The sequence below is a fragment of the Dipteris shenzhenensis genome, chromosome 24 (assembly GCF_047967505.1).
Source record: "Dipteris shenzhenensis isolate YYH24624 ecotype China chromosome 24, Dip_SZ_1.0, whole genome shotgun sequence".
NCBI classification, from domain to species: domain Eukaryota; kingdom Viridiplantae; phylum Streptophyta; class Polypodiopsida; order Gleicheniales; family Dipteridaceae; genus Dipteris; species Dipteris shenzhenensis.
Window position 1 is genome coordinate 24,072,827 of NC_141619.1, and position 14,986 is coordinate 24,087,812.

At 52.4% G+C, this 14,986-nt stretch overlaps 1 protein-coding gene across 3 annotated transcripts in view; it reads left to right on the plus strand.

Annotated features, from left to right (window-relative positions):
* RAD51B (DNA repair (Rad51) family protein) overlaps nucleotides 1-7,211 on the plus strand; it is a 55,538-nt gene extending 48,327 nt beyond the window's left edge. For all 3 annotated transcript variants that reach the window (XR_015543322.1, XR_015543320.1, XR_015543321.1), the window contains one exon: nucleotides 6,595-7,211. The gene's annotated coding sequence lies outside the window, so the exon portion shown is untranslated. The remainder of the gene's footprint in view (nucleotides 1-6,594) is intronic.
* Nucleotides 7,212-14,986: the final 7,775 nt, after the last annotated feature.

Genomic DNA, 14,986 nt, shown 5'->3' on the forward strand with positions numbered 1-14,986 from the left:
GCCTCCGCTTCCCCCACCCGACTCTCGTCGCCCCGTTTCGCCTCACCCGTCTTCATCACACCCAGGCTCCACCCCCCGCATCTATCCCCCCCCCTTTTTGGGTGGCAGCCTCTTCTTCATCAGAGGTCTCGCAGTTTGTCTTGGCGGTATGGCGGCTCCCTGCCCGGAACCGGAGGCCCAGTCGGACCCTCCCTCTCCAGATGCCTACCGCGTTATTTTGACAGAGCAACAATCGTCTCGGGTTCAGGAGGTTGCCAATGACTTTGCCCTTACCTCTGTCTATGGCAGAGTCATTGGACATTTCCCCTCCAGATCAGCCATCAGGGACTGGCTCCAGTCCACTCTCATGCTAGAGGACGGCCACATTGAGGAGGTGGCCCTTATGGGAAGGGGCATCTTCTGGCTCAAACTCTCCAATGCGAAAGCTGCGAGCAACCTGATTGCTGGTTCCCTCACTTCTGTGGATGGAAAGATCATTATGATAGTCCCTTGGTACCGTGGATTCAGTGCAGCGGATTTTGATGCTCGGTTCCGCATACCTCGCCATCCAATGACGCTAGTTTTTCCAGGCCTTGCTGCTGAGCTGCGGCCGATTGTCAGGGACCTGGGCTCCCACTTTGACTGGGTTATGCATGACACTTTCGCCGACGCGGTGACTACGGCAGGAGCCCCTCGAGTCCGTGTGGCTGTGGCGGACCCTGCGACTCTCCCTGCAGTGATCGAGATCGTGACAGATGCCGGCAGCATTACCCAGAGCATGGTAGTCACAGGACAGCCAGGCCAGTGCCTGAGGTGTCACGGCTTTGGGCACCTGGTTGCTATTTGTCCACGATTCGCCAGTTCCTCTCGGCCCCCCCCGTCCCCTCCCCCCCCCTCCGGGCAGCCACGTCAGGAGGAGCAGAGGCAGCCGGAGTCCGGTCCAGAGTTAGCTGGCGGTTGGACTGAGGTCAGAAGGAAAAGAAGGAAAGAATAAGAAGATTTTCGAAAAAGGCAAGGAGGCAGAGGTTACCTAACCTGCAGCAGCACCTCAGAGACCTGACAGGCAGTCGCCCCAGGGTCCTGGGAGAGCTTCTTCTTCGACGGTAGCCCGCCCTCCACAGCCTCAGGTCCCCCTCTCTTCCGCTCCCCAGCCCCCTTCCACTCAGTCCCAGCCCCTTCCCCAGTCGCACCCCCCTCTTCCCGACCCGCAGCTTCAGCCCCCGCCTCTTCCTCTTCAGTCTCCTCCTCTTCCTTCTCAGCCCCAGTCCCAGGTGCAGCCCCATCCCCCCCCGCCTCTCTCAGCTCTCCTGCAGTGTCAGCTGTACCGATGGTTCCTCAGCTGCGGGCAGCCCCCACTCCCCCTCCTCCACCCCCCCCCGCTAGTCGCCTCCGTGGAGTTGCCTACCCCCCAGCCACCTCCCCCTTCCCCTCCACAGGCAGGACACCCTGAATCTACACCACCATTGGAGCAGTCTTCCCTGTTCGCTAGCCCCTCAGTTGCAGACTCTGGTGGGCCTCAGCTTCAGGAGAGAGAGCTTCCTCGCGACTTTTATAGATCTGGCCCCTGGGACTACTTGGATGTGGCCGACCTTGGGACCTTTCCTGCTTGTCTCGACATCAGTATCTTTCTGCTCCGCAAAGGGGCGGATGGGAAGATCGCAGCCTTGGCCCTAGCTTTGCTTTCACATTCCTCAGCGACGGCACCGAGACTTGGACAGACGACTTGGTCTGGGAGGCTCTCAGAGAGCAGACGCACGCTCAGGTTTGCTCCTGGATAGGCCCGTCCGGTGGACAGCTTCTCGAGACTCAGTGGTCCGAGGGTGACGTGCGCCTGCGGTGGCGTTGCGCCGCCAAACGCTTCAGATTGATTGTGATCCTCAGGCCCCCTCTGTCGTGGCCCCTCCCCCAGGATGTCAGAGCCTGGACCCCTCAGAAACTCCGAGCCTTCTACGGGATGACTACTTCAGAGATCTCGAGTTGGCTCGAGAAAGCATTTGTTCATGGCACCAAAGGCCTCACGCCTTTGCTAAAGGTGTTGAAGAACGGGCAGGACGACCCCGCCTTCCCCTCCAAACCTTCTCATAAGCGTCAGCGCCTCCACTCCGAAATGTGAGCTTCTTCATCGACATCTGCCGCGAGCAGACAGTTGTTCGCAGCCTACCCATCCTCACCATGAGCCTACACCTTGTCTCCTGGAATGTGAACGGGTTTCATTCTTCTAGCACCCGTGGTCCTAGGAAGCTCATCTTGAGACAGGAACTTCAGCCAGCAGTGATTGGTCGCTTGGATATACTTCTACTCCAGGAGCACAAGCTTTTTGTGGCTCATTCCCGTAGCTGCGGGAAGATTCTCCCTGGACGCTCTCACACTTATTGGGAGCCCTCAATCGGCACACAGGGAAGGAGTGGCGGTGTCTGTACTTCCGTGTGCGAGCAATTAGCCCAGGGAGTTTTTGGTCATGGTACGTTGATCCCAGGCTGTGCCCTTTGGGTAGGCCTGGAGTTGGAGGGTTCCAGAATAGGAATCCTCAACATCTATGCTCCCACAGACCTCCGATGCAGAGCCACCTTCTGGAGGACACTCATAGGGATTCTCCCAGACATGGATTCCTGGATTGTTGGAGGTGACTTCAACAATCTGGAGACCTTGGAGGACCAGCAGGGCAGAGGACCAGAGTTTACAGGTATGTCTCAGGCAGAGCAGTCCGCTTGGGACTCCTTTATCTTCGCGACAGGAGGTAGGGACAGCTGGAGAGACCCGTCCTTCCGTCGTTGGCACAGGAGCTTGGACTTCTCGTGGGGCTTCCGCATGGAAGGAGGCAGACTCCTGGAGAGACTGGATAGATTTTATGTCAGTGATTGGGCCATCAGCATAGGCGGTCAGGCGGGTATAGTACCAGGGATGACACTTTCTGACCACGCGCCTGTGCTCTTATCATTCGACTCGGCAGTTTAGTCCCTTCCTCCCCGTTTGTGCCGGATTCCCGACTCCATCTTCTTGAGGGAGGACGTGCGCAGCAGTATCGGTAGCCTTTGGGACAGAGATTGGGGCAAGTGCGTGGATCTGGTTGATTCTGTGGCGCAGGCTTTGCAAGAGTCCAGCCAGATTTGCCAGCTCCCAGCCCTTCAGGCTCGACAGGAGTGGTGGGGCAGAGAGAGCTCTTCGTAGGGACCTCGCTTCCATTCAGCGACTCCAGCAGGCAGCCCCGGGCTCGGAGGAGCTTCGGATCTAGGCCCTTCGAGCCAGAGCCCTTCTTGAGGAGACTCTCCAGTGCCGTTCAGAGTTTTCCTATCACGCCTCTCTCTTTCTGGGCTCGAAAGGGGGCGACTGGATGTGCAGGGAGTTCTTCAGGACGCATGGCCACAGAGCAGCAGGTGATCAGCTACGGAGTCTTAGGACAGCGGAGGGGCACATCGTTACTGATCCGGGTGAGGTCTTGGGGTTGGCTACCGACTTCTACAAGACTCTTTTCCAGCAGGAGCAGCTTGCCCCTCGCACTCGACGCTCTCGCGAGGAGGTGTGGAGGCACATTCCAGCCCAGCATGCAGGCGATGTTGGCACCGTTCACTACGGACGAGATGTTGGAGGCCTTGATGGCCATCGACGGGCAGAAATGCCCTGGCGAGGTGGGCTATCTCGAGCTTTCTTCACCTCCTTTTGGGATCAGATCCATCAGCCCCTCCTAGCAGCCCACCAGAGGATTTTCAGCAGCGGATATATGCCAGAGAGCCTCTCCTCGGGACTGATTTGCCTCATCCCGAAGGGAGGAGATCGACAGGAGATCCGTCAGTGGCGCCCGATCACCCTCCTCACCACTGCCTACAAAATCCTTGCCAAGATGATCAGCGCCAGAGTTCGGCCTCTACTTCCTGACCTCATTCATGACACTCAGACAGGCTTTGTCTAGGATCGCAGTATCCTGGATAATGTCTTCACCTTCTCAGAGGCGGCGGAGTGGGCTCAGCACAGTGGGTCACATTTAGCCATCCTACTTCTCGACTTTGAGAAGGCCTACGATCGAGTGGACTGGTCCTTCCTGGAGGGGACTCTGGAGCGACTAGGTTTCCCAGCAGGATGGATTCAGGGTATTTCAGCGTTATACAGGACAGCTTCTAGCAGGGTCATCATTGGCGGCAGGATGGGAGAGCGATTTCGTTTGGAGAGATCAGTGTGTCAGGGTTGCCCCCTTGCTCCTTACCTGTTTCTCTTCTTCGCCGAGGCTATGACATACTACCTTCGGGCGAGGTCGACCGGGATCCGGGGTGTTCGCCTTCCCATCAGGGAGGACACGGAGCTCCTGGACTCGGAGTATGCAGATGACACAGCACTGTATGTCTAGGATGATGAGATGATGCTGGAGAGGGTGAGGATGGCCCTAGAGGTCTTCTGTTCGGCAGCCGGTGCGAAAATCAACTGGAACAAATCAGTTGGTTTTCTCACAAACCCCGGGGCGTGCTCACAGTGGGGGAGGTTTTTGGGTTTCAGGTGGATCCCGCGGGGACAGACAGCTAGATATCTCGGCTTTCAGGTCGGCCTGGATATCACGCCAGCTCAGCAGTTTCTCTCGGTGCTAGATTCCATTCGACGGAAGCTGGCTTTCTGGAGCACTGCTAAGCTCTCTCTTGCAGGTCATGCTCTGGTAGTCAACCAGGTCCTCCTAGCCACGGCTTGGTATGTGGCTTCCTGTTGGTGTTTCTCGAGATCCAGCGTGGCACAGCTTAGGAGGTTGGTTCGGAACTTCCTGTGGTCCGGGGGGGACGGTCTCAGAGATACCAGAGCTAGGGTTGCCTGGCAGACAGTCATTCTTCCGCAGGCTGAGGGTGGCCTGGGGGTCATCGATCCAGAGCTTCAGAGTCAGGCCCTGCTGGGCAAGTTAGTTGTCTGCGGTTTGAACCCGTGGGGGCAAACGTGGAAGATGTTACTTCAGCAGGGAGTCGGTTCTTGTGTCTCGCGCCGAGGTGGAGAGTGGCTACCATCCCTCAGGTGGATCTTCACTTCCGCCCCGCTCCCCACTCGTTCGTAGCCTCCTCATGGTTTGGAGGCGGCTCCGCCTCAGTCTCGTACAGTCCCCTCCTAGCTGTCAGGAGGAGATCGATCGCCAGTCGCTCATCTGGAACGGTCAGGTCAAAGATGCCGAGGGCCTTCAGCTGGGGGAGAGATCACACATCAGGTGGGACGGTTGGATGCGAGGGCCAGCCCGGTCCCTTCGAGTTTGGAGGGACACGTACAGACACTTGGAGACCGCTGATCTAGCAGTCGCAGCTGGAGGTGCCCGTGGAGCTCAGGCGAGACGCACGGAGATAGACGGAGCAATTCCAGCTGATTGGTTGGTTCCACCCGAGATTCAGATCCTCATGCCTGGTGATGACCGTTGGCTGGGACAGTTCACCCCCCGTGGCATCCCACTCAGTTATGGGGGACGGCCGACTCAGGAGAGAGGATGTGCTCGTCGACCCCCTACTCCCATGGCAGAGGATTTGGGTCGTAGGCCTCGTGGGGAAGGTTTGGCGGACCGATCCTAGTATAGAGCAGGATCAGCTGCAGTTATGGCGACTCTGGCTCTGGGAGGGGCGGGCCTTGTCAGAGCTTGATTGGGACCCAGGAGAGTGGAGATGGCCAGAGATTGTGACAGGTCAGGGGCCGACCTCTATCTTTGGCTACAGCACGACATTGGGCAGGAGAGTTCTCGGGAGGATGCAGAGCCGCCCTCCCACCCAGCGGCCCAGTTGGTATGCTCAGGGTATCTCCAGGTTATTTCTGCAGGCCTTGTGGGAGGGCTGGCGGCCGCGGAAGATCTCCTACTTCCTTTGGCTTCTCGCCCACAAAGGTCTTCCAGTGGGAAGCTGGTTGCGGCAGAGAGGTCAGGATGGACGTTGTTAGATCTGTCATGAGGACGAGGAGTCACCAAAACACTGCCTATGGAGCTGCACTCGCGCCCAGGAAGTGTGGAGGTGGACCTTCGGGATCCTTACTCGCGCAGCACCGGAGTTAGGTTTGATCACTTGGGGCGCGTTCTGCTGGTGCAGCACCGCACCTGGTTTTCATCACTTGTTCGAGGCATGTCCGCAGGACCCCACGTTCCTTATCACACAGGGGACGTGGGGGCCGCTCGAGAGCATTCCGCCGCACCTGGCAAAGGCTGGCACAGGATCTCAGGAGAGGCAGCCAGTCTGGGAGATTATTAGCAGCATCGCAGGATGGCACATTTGGACCTCGCGCTGCGCGCAGATCCTCGGTGGCACCTCCCTTTCGACTGCCCAGATCATGACTGACATCTGGAGTGAGATTATACACACCCTCAGAGGCCAGTGGGACCAGATACAGGGAGACTCCCGGGCTGGCCGGGAGAAGCGGAGACGTTTCCTCCGTGTTTGGGACACACAGGGCCTCTTCTTCGAGCATACTTCGTAGGGCCTTCAGTGGCGCTACTCACCACCTCTCTGGCTGTTCATTCACACTCGCCTGATCCCTCTGTGAGAGAGAGCTTTACTTTTTTGTTACCTTTTGGGCTGCGTCCGATTTGTGAACGCAGCCCGTCAGTTGCAGAGCTGACCTCATGTATCTTGTTTTCGAAGTAATATAATTAGCATTGTTTTTTCGGCAAAAAAAGAATAGGTTCATGCAAAGGCTAGCAGATTACTACACATTTCCCATATGTTGCTGTTGTATTGCCCAGTTGTGAACTTTGGCCGGACCACTGTTACAACCTAGGAGTACAAATGCCACAATAAGGTGCCATCATGGAGAAAGAAAATGGATTAGTTTTCAAAGATAACATACAGTAGGGTAAGAGGCTATGCCACAATAAGGTGCCATCATGAAAGCTTGCATGCAAGGTTTTTGGAGAAAGAAAATGGATTAGTTTTCAAAGATAACATACAGTAGGGTAAGAGGCTATCGTGCATGGATTTTAAGGCCAAGCACCCCTACTTTAAGTAAAATAAGGATCATCTAACTTGCAAATTCCAAGGTAAATCTTTGAAATTATTGTGGCAGACAGTGGCAGACGACTCTTTCTCCTCTCCTGATAGTTACAATCATTGCTTGTAACATAGTGCTTAACATTCTAAGATGGCCACAAACGACATTCTAAGATAGTTGTGACCTATCACTTGAGAAAATTGCAAGCCCATTCTTTGCAATTATTGTGGCAGAAGACAGCTGGCATAAAAGAATAAAGTAAACGCTTACTTGACAAGTCAGTTCATTTCAATAATGTCGGAATCATAAAGCAGGGCGTCAAACTAGTGTACTGTAATCATGACAAGAAAAATTGAGACTGTTGTGTCTTTTCAAGATTACATAAGTAGCATGATTACCAAAGGGTACAATATCAAGGAAACTTGTACAAAATGAACTAAAGGCCCTAAAAACATCCCTAGTGTGGCATCACCTATTATTAGAAGTTGAAAAACGGTCACTAGAAATGATTTATTTTCTCTTTCTAGTGGGTCGCTCTATATGTAGCACACTCAATTGTGGGGTTACATGTCGTTTACATGCACAAGGGATTAATATATTACTTATTCAATGTAGTTATTTTATCTATGAATATATAAAAAAAGATTCAATCATGTATGGAAATACATTCTTTGTAAATTTTCTCATCACATAGCTTATGCTTCATCTTTAACATATAAGAGAGTAATATGAATGAAAATCTCCTATAAGAGAGTGCATAGATATTAATCCTTTATCCTCAAGCGGTGAAGCTCCTTTTGTATATAGTTGAGACCTGTTGGAACTTGTCTTTCATGACACGTTTGAGAAACAAATTTCTCTTTGTCGTTCCTTGTTAGGATACTGATTCAGTTTCTCATCTCACAATTATATTGTGCATGGGTAATATACTCCAAGAGGCTCCTTATCTATCTCTTTGCTTTGGACATTATTCCAAAGTGAGCAAAAATTTGAGGAAAGGGGATGGAATGAACGATGTGAATGCTATAGAGGGTAGCATGTTCTAGAGTTACATTGAGTTGAGCGTATAAGTATTTCTTCTTTTTGTGTGGTCTTAATTGGATTCGATTTTCAAAAAAATGTAGCTTTATTGCACATTTTCATGCGATTATTTGTTATTCCAAATTTCACATGACAATGTTGTAGATGAGATGCCACTAGTAAGATTCTCTCATTGGATTTGTATTTGAAAAAATATTCCTTCTTGTATTATTTGGAAATGACATGTGATCCAATTTTTCAAGATCCAAAAGTAAAAATCATGCACAGGTTTTTGACCCTGTGGTTCAAAAATTCAGGTTGAAGAAGTGGGCTGCTGCTCCTCCCCGCTCCCTTGCTGCACCCTCTCCCTCAGCCCGTCCCTCCCTCTCTCCCTTGCCCTCAGCCCCTCCCTCTCCCTCAGCCACTCCCTCCCTTCCCCTCCTCCCCTTCAGCCCGCCCCCTTCCAGCCCGCTTCCTCTCCTCCCCCTCTCAGCCTGCTCCCCCGCCCCCTCCCTGCCTGCTCCCCGCCCCCTCCCTGCCTCTCCGCCCCCTCCCTGCCTGCTCCCCCGCCCCCTCTCTGCCTCTCCGCCCCCTCCCTGCCTCTCAGCCTGCCCCCTGCTCCCCCACCCCCTCCCTGCCTCTCCGCCCCCTCCCTGCCTGCTCCCCCGCCTCCTCCCTGCCTCTCCGCCCCCTCCCTGCCTCTCAGCCCGCCCCCTGCTCCCCCGCCCCCTCCCTGCCTCTCCGCCCCCTCTCTGCCTCTCAGCCCACCCTCTCCTCTCCCTCTCCTCCCCCTTCCCTTCACTCCCCGCTCCCTCTCCTCCCCCTCTCAGCTTGCTCCTCGCCGCCTCCCTGCCCCTCCCTCTCCTTCCTCTCCCTCTCAGCCCGCCCCCTCCCTGCCCCTCAGCCCGCCCCCTTCCTGCCTCTCCTTCCTCTCCCTTTCCTCTTCCTAGCCTGCCCCCTCCCTCCCTCTCAGCCTGCCCCCCTCCCCTTCAGCCTCTCAGCCTCTCCCCTTTACCCCTCCCCTTCTCGCCCCTTCCCCCCGCTCCCTCCTTACCTCCTTTCCTTGTTTTCTACCCCCCTTTCTCCCGCAGCTTTTTTTGGAACGGAAGGAGCCTCCAAATTTTTAGAGTCGGCCTCCTCACCTCGATTGGCAATGGATACTCCATCAGCCAATCCTACTCCACCTCCACCGGCCGCGAAAACTATTACCTTTTCTAAAGACGAGTTGCAGCAGCTCAAGAAGGATGTAGAGATTGAATGCTCTACCACGTTGCTAGCACGCATCTTCGGGTCTCACCCCTACAGATCCCAAGCCAGAGACTGGATGCTTGCGGCTCTCCCCCCAGACCTCACTCCACGATTGTTAGGTGTTCGTCTTCTGGGACGAGGTTTTTTCCAGGTTGTTTTTGACACTCCAGAGGCTGCGAGCACTATGCTCAAGGCTGAGTTTTTACACCTGGGACACATGAAGATCTTCTTTGAAGCCTTTCATATTGGTTTCGACCCAGTGGAGGTAGATAAGGAAATCTTTTTGCTCTTCATCAGATTCCCCGGGCTTCCCCAGGTTTACCATCGACTTCTTTGTATTATTGGGGAGCATTTTGGCGCAGTTGCTGAGATTCCACCCCTCCCGGGGTTGCCATTGACTGCAGCAGAGGCAACCAAGGCTGATGGGGTACCTAGAGTTAGGGTCCTCTGTAAGGATTCTAACCTCAAGATGGATCATGTTATGATCCAGTGTCGGGATGGTTCCTTTTTTCGCTAGAGAGTAGAGATTTCAGGCAGACAGGACCAGTGCAGGATATGCAGGACCATTGGACACTTTGCCAGGGATTGCCCCAAGAAGAAGAAAAGGCCCAAGAAGCCCTCTGGTACAGCTATCGCCCCATGGCCTCGACAGGGGGGACAGGGGGGTGGTATAGGTCCAACACTTGCTCCTCGGCCTCGACAGAGGGGTGGTACAGGTCCAGCACCTGCTCCTCGACCTTCACATGGCGGTCCTCCTCAGGATGGTGGTAGTACAGGTCTAGCACCTGCTCCTCGGCCTCGACAGGGAGGTGGTATAGGTCCATCACCTACTCCTCGATCCCCACCTACCTCAGGGGCACGTGACGCTTTCCAGTGGGTTCCGGCACTTGTGCAGATCCCCTTCAGTTCACGAGGGTACATTAGAGGACTCTGCTTCACCTCGAGCTGTCCCTCCAGTCTCACCTTGCACAGTCCGAGACACTGAAGCTTCGACCTCCTCTCCGGTTGCAGCTTCTTCCCTAGATCCAACGGTGCCAGACGCTCTTCTTGAGGCAGTAGAGGTCTCCGCGGCTGGGCAGACACAGGATAGAGAGCAGCCCTCACTTCCTCCCTTGGATAGGGGGAAGGGGATGGTTTACACTATTGATCCTCTTCCCTCAGAAGGGATCCTTCGTACTTCGGTGTCTGGCTTGCTTCACGGGAACTCGTTTTCAGCCCTGGCAGATGGTTCAGATTTCCCAGAGGAGGAGTTTGTGCCCGTTACTTTTGGGGAGCCAGTGATTGGGTTTCCTGTTGACAGGGCGGCTTCTTCAGGTGGCAGGGTTCTTTCCCCTGTTGATTTTCCGCCACTTGGTTCCATCCCTCCGTCCTCGAGCAGGAGGTCTTCCCCTGTTGAGGGGTTTGTTTCCGCCACTAGGTCGGGTAAGGTGTTTCACTCTACATCCTCCCGTCAATGAGGATTATTAGTTGGAACATACACGGCCTAGGTGGCGTCCCACATCGCCGCCGTAGACAGCTGATCCGGGATCAGCTTCATCCAAGTGTTACTGGGGGTTCCATTGATATCTTATTTATTCATGAGCACAAGCTGGATTCTAGAGATTGTGCCAAGTTAGGCAAGTTGCTTTCTGGCCATACTTTTTGGTCGCCTGCCTTGGGCACCAGGGGGGCACTTCTATTTTAGTTTCGCTGTCGGTTCTTCTCTTAGTTGTTGGACACGGAGTCATTATTCCCTCTAGAGCTTAGTGGATTGTTCTTTTGATTAGAGGGCGTAAGGTTGGTTTTCTTAACTTGTATGCCTCCAACATTAGAGGAGAACGTGTCCTTATGTGGAAGACTTTGCTCTCCTGGGCCCCCATTGTGGATTCATGGATGATTGGAGGTGACTTTAACATGGTCAAGTTACCGTTAGACAAAAAAGGGGGTAGAGAAGGTGGACTTCACTCTTTGGAGAGAGCAGCTTGGGATGCCTTCCTTTTTCACTTCTGTGGCCAAGATACTTGGTGTGATGATGCCTTTCTTATTCAGCCACAGTCCCTCTTGTTCTCTTGGTCGAACAGGAGGCAGCAGATGCCTATTCATGCATGCATTGACAGATTCTATGTAGATGACTGGGCACTAGACAGAGGTGGATCGGTATGCATTGCTGCTGGGGTTTCTACTTCAGACCACTTTTCTGTTGTGCTGACTATCTCAGAGCCTCACTTGAGAGGCCGGTCTGCCAGCATCAGGATTCCAGATGCCTTTTACACAGAGGAGAACCTTACAGAGGCAGCCCTACAGATATGGGTTTCTCATGTCCAGGGTGGGCAGCCATATCCATCACATGTAGCCGCTGTCCTTTTCGGTATTAGCGACTTCTACTGCTCAGTTGCTTATACCAGGAGACGAGATATTCTCAGACGTGAGATTGGTGTTCGCCAGCAGTTGGCAGCTTTGTAGAGGGAAGAGCAGAAACGGCCTTCAGATGCTTGGATTTAGAAGCGCCTTGCTGCAGCAAGGGCTCATCAGCAGTTATTGCTTGATCAGAGAGCAGAGTATGCCTTTCATGCACGGGAGTTTTCTTGATTCAGATGGGTGGTAGAGTCAATAAACACTTTTTCTCTACTCTTGGCCCTAGACATAGTAGAGAGAGTGTATCCCAGCTTATTGACTCACATGGGATTTTACAGATAGAGCCTGATGATGTCTTACGCATAGCTTCAGATTTCTATGCCACCCTTCTTACTGCTGATCTTGAGATACATGATAGAGAGGATGCTAGACAGGCTATTTGGCAGAGCATCCCTGTGTTGGTGAATCCGGGTATGCATGTTCTACTCGATGCACCTTTCACCAACACAGAGTTCAGGACTGCACTTTCAGCCCTTCACAAGGGCAAGTGCCCAGGTTGGGATGGCCTCACCCCGTCTTTTTTCATTGCATTTTGAGATATGATTGGAGACTATATTACTTCAGCCCTGCAGGCCATTTGGGACTCTGGCGAGATGCCTGGGTCACTTACAGAGGGTCTCATCCACCTTATCCCAAAAGGAGGTTCCAGAAATTTAATGTCCTAGTGGAGGCCTATCACACTTCTGGGGACTTGTTACAAGATTCTGGCCAAGGCTATCAGCCTCCGATTGCAGCCACTTCTCCCTGATCTTATTCATGACACTCAGACGGGATTTGTGCATGGCAGAAGCATTTTTTATAACATTTTTTCTTTCTGGGAAGCTTCAGAGTAGGCCATGCAGAGTGGCCAGAATCTTGCCATTCTACTTTTGGATTTTGAGAAAGCTTATGACAGAGTAGATTGGGGTTTTTTGAAGGGCACCCTTCTACGCTTTGGCTTTACTGATGCTTGGATCAGAGATGTTTCCTCTTTGTACAGATCAGCCCACAGCCAGGTACTTATTGGTGGGGTAAGGGGTGAGAGATTTCAGATTTCGAGATCAGTCCGTCAGGGATGCCCCCTTACTCCTTTCCTTTTTTTATTCGTGGCCGAAGCTATGAGTATCTATGTTAGATCTCAAGCTGACATCTTTGGGCTGAGACTTCCCATCAGAAGGAAAGAGGAGCTACTTGACAGTGAGTTGGCAGATGACACAGCAGTTTACTTGGATGCCACTCCACAGACGCTCACTTCTTTCAGGATAGCATTGGATTTATTTTCCTTGGCGGCAGGGGCACAGATAAATTGGCATAAATCCAATGGCTTTTGGATCAGTGATGAGGACACTCCAGTTTGGGGGCTTGACATAGGATTCACTTGGGTTCAGAGGGTGAGCCTATCAAGTATTTGGGCTGCGAGGTCGGCTTGGATATTTCTACCACGCAGCAGTTTGCTTCCGTTTTGGAGATCATCAGAAGGAAGCTTCTTTTTTGGAGCTCAACCAAGCTAGATCTTGCCTCTAGAATTGTGGTGGTCAACCAGGTCCTCTTGGCCACGGCCTGGTTTGTTTGTTCATGTTGGTGCCGTTCTAGGAACTGCATCATTCAGCTCAGAAGACGGATCAGAAACTTTCTCTGGAGTGGGCTTGATGGCACAGCAGATGCCTTAGCCAGGGTGGCTTGGGAGACCCTCATCCTCCCTACACAGAAAGGGGGTCTCAATATTATTGATCCAGATTTATAGTGCAGAGCTTTACTTTGCAAGATGGTGGTGCGGGGACTTATGCCAGGGCAGGGACCATGGAAGGACTTTCTTATCAGCTGCATACAGAGGTGCACAACTTCTTCAGGAGGAGACTGGATGAGCAGTATTAGGTGGATCTTCACCACAACACACCTCAGATCACCTTCGTCCCCTCTCATGGTTGCTATTCTGAAAGCTTGAGGCAGTTTCAGAAGCACTCTTCAGAGGATTCCTCCTTCCTCTCGGGAAGAGATTGATAGGCAACCCATTATGTGGAATGACAGTATTTTAGATGATCATGGCAGACCACTGGGTGCCTCACTATACATGTAGTGGTCCAGGTGGGAGAGGGGACCTGCATCTTCTATGGGGTCTTGGAAAGCTTTCCGCAGGCTTCTAGAGGAGACTAAGTCAAGATTGACATGACATCTCAGAGGGAGTGCAGGGAGGATCTTGCAGATTGAGGCAGCCCTTCCAAAGGTTTGGGTAGACATAGATGATATGCCACTCACTTCCTCCACTTGGGTAGGTACTTTTTCGAGAGGCGGTGTTCCGCTTCAGGTTTTGGCCTTTCAAGATGCACAGGAGAATGCTTTGTTTTTTAGTGTCCAGGATGGTGGCAGATTGCTAAGGTCCACAGAGGACATCTTGCTTGAGTTTGCTTTTCAGCCTATCAGGGTTGTAGGTCTTTTGGTGCAGGAATCAGATTCAGAGTGGTTCCTAGACCTAGACCCCCGGCTACTCTCCACCGGGTCTTAGAGGCTCTGGCTCTATGGGGTAGTTCCCATCAGATATTTGCAGTGGGACCTCGGAGAGTGGGAGTGGATTGACGCAGGGCATCGAGAGAAGAGCATCCCCTTCTTTCATTACACAGTCAGTAATGCCAGGAGATATCAGCTCAGTAGTAGAGGTTAGAGACCTTCCATAGTTCCTCATTGGGAGACTTTTGATATCACTGCGGATCTGTAGAGATGCTTCTGGAGGAGACTCGGGAAATCCCACAGGAATAGAAAGATCACTATCTTCTTTTGGCTTTCTATCCATGGTGGGATTGCAGTGAATCTTTGGAGGTCTAGGTTCGGAGTCGACCCTACTTGCCCTCGATGCCTTTTTACTTCGGAGACGATTCAACATTGCTTATGGGATTGCAGACAGGCGAGGATCATTTGGATGGGGGTAGCCAGGATTTTCAGTCACTTTGCCCACTCCCCATTTTTTATGACATGGGGCTCAGTGGCTTGATAAACTAGAAGTGCATGGATTAAATCCTTGTTTTTGAGGTTTGTAATGAATGTCCTCTTGCTTAAACTTGCATGGATATACCATCTTACTTTCTCCTTCTCTTAGTTTTAGTTTTCTATTTAACAAAGGGACCTTCTCTTCAACAAGTTTTTATACATATCTTATTATCTCTAATGCTCATGTATAAAAGTGATAGCTCATGATTGGTGACATTAAAAAAAAAAAAAAAGACTTCTGTGAAGTATGAATGAAACCCAAAGAGCAACGCTCGAGGGAAAAGTACATCATGTGATGCATGAAAAAACAAATAAAACAATCAAGGTTGAGGTTGATAGTGTTGCCTCAGCCTTGTGGGGGATTTCGAGAAGAAAGGAGAACTGCTCACTCCCTCAAAAACAGCCTCTTGGTGGCGGCTGCACGTGAAGGTCCCTACATAGTCTCCCAAATGGCTATCAAAGT